Source organism: Aplysia californica, unplaced genomic scaffold (assembly GCF_000002075.1).
Source record: "Aplysia californica isolate F4 #8 unplaced genomic scaffold, AplCal3.0 scaffold00459, whole genome shotgun sequence".
Lineage (NCBI taxonomy): Eukaryota > Metazoa > Mollusca > Gastropoda > Aplysiida > Aplysiidae > Aplysia > Aplysia californica.
Window position 1 is genome coordinate 434,174 of NW_004797729.1, and position 1,768 is coordinate 435,941.

The window sequence follows — 1,768 nt, forward strand, 5'->3', positions numbered from 1 at the left end:
GTATGCCAAACACACACACACACACACACACACACTCACACACACACACACACACACACACACACAAACACACACACACACACACACACACACACACATCTACTTGCTTATCACACGCACACGATTACACATCGTCACGAAATGAGAATAATTTGCCCAGATATCTTGCAATGCCTGTTGTATTCAAACGTTGAAGCGGCTCAGTCATCATTGCAGACTACGATTGGCTGACAGCATCCTGGGTGTGTTCTCAGTGTGTGTGTGTTTGGCATACATGTGTGCGTGTTATGTGTTCGTGAGTGTGTATGCGTGTGTTTGTGTGTGTGTATATGTATATGTGTGTGTGTTTGTGTGTATATGAGTGTGTGTGTATTTGCGAGGGTTGGAGTGTGTGTGTTTGTGTATCCTATTTTGTGTTCTAAAAATGGACGTAATATACTTTTTTTTTTAATTGATCCCTTAAATTATGGTTCATAAATAGGCCTATATAAAATTACAAGCACATGAGAACTCTGTAAAAGTAAGGCAAACTGAGCTAACATGATGTGATCGCTGTTTGATTTACAACTTGTAAACTGGGTACAAAAGACAAATGCATACTCTTTGTTATTGAAAAAGATAATTCACTCACAGAACATAATATAATGATGTTAGATAAAAACAGTGGACATTCTCATAAAGGAATGATCATAGTTGAAGTTCTGCGATTTAAGACACAAAGAAGATGACCCACAGCATTTTAAATCAACTTCTTTTCTGAGTAAAGAGAACCAGTTAATATAGTGTAAAGCGCACAGAGCTTGCTGTTGAGCGGGGATATGCGCTATACAAATGCTATTTATTATTATTTAAGGAGAACATTTATGAGTGGAGAGTGGGTACATATCTCCAGAGCAGTTAGTTTCGAGTTTGACAGATGTATGCAAACAAACCACCAGTAGAGGACCTAGAAATTTTAGACGGAAGCTAACAATCAGGGAGTTGACGTGTTTGTTCATAAACAATGGTGACTGACCAGCGTATGTGGTGTACTGATTAGGTAATTTACCGTCGCACTCAAAAGAACCTAGTTCGATTCCAGAGCAAGAATAAATGACTCGATTATTTCGGTTTTCTGATAGGATGCTTTGTTCCTCTCAGCGTGGGCTGGCCCTCACAGGCAAGGTTCACACTTCAGAGGCACCACTTCACACACAATGGATAAAATAAGGGAAGCTAGTGTCTTTAGAGGGCTGAGGAGAGACAGCAACCTGCGTGGAAAAGCCAGAAGAATATCCAGCCAGTTGTTAACTGGCTGTTAACTGGCACTATCAGCAGGCAGACGCTTTCATGGATCCTGGAGAGGACTCGAGGAGGGAGGCGCAGCTATGGCATTTTGCCGCCTGCAATGATGTCTATTCTCAAACCAAGTAAGTAAGTAAGTAAGTACAAAATAAGTAAGTAAGGCAAGGTTGGAAGTCTGTCTTCTAAACACCATAAATTGTATCGATGGGGGCGTAGGAAAGTAGGGATATTACACAATTACAATGACCTTTCACCTCAAAATAAGTCTTTGTAATGATATAGAGATGTCTGCAAGCAACTGGGGTAATATTTATTGTGTTTCAGATGAGTGCACATCAATTGACAGGAAAATGATTGGACGTCAGAGCAAGGGCATTGTTTTTCAACCCAGCAACACTATTTCTCACAGAACGAACCTGATTGAAAACTGAACCCATGGGCACAATGATTGCGCATCGCCTCACCTCCACACACACGCGCACCC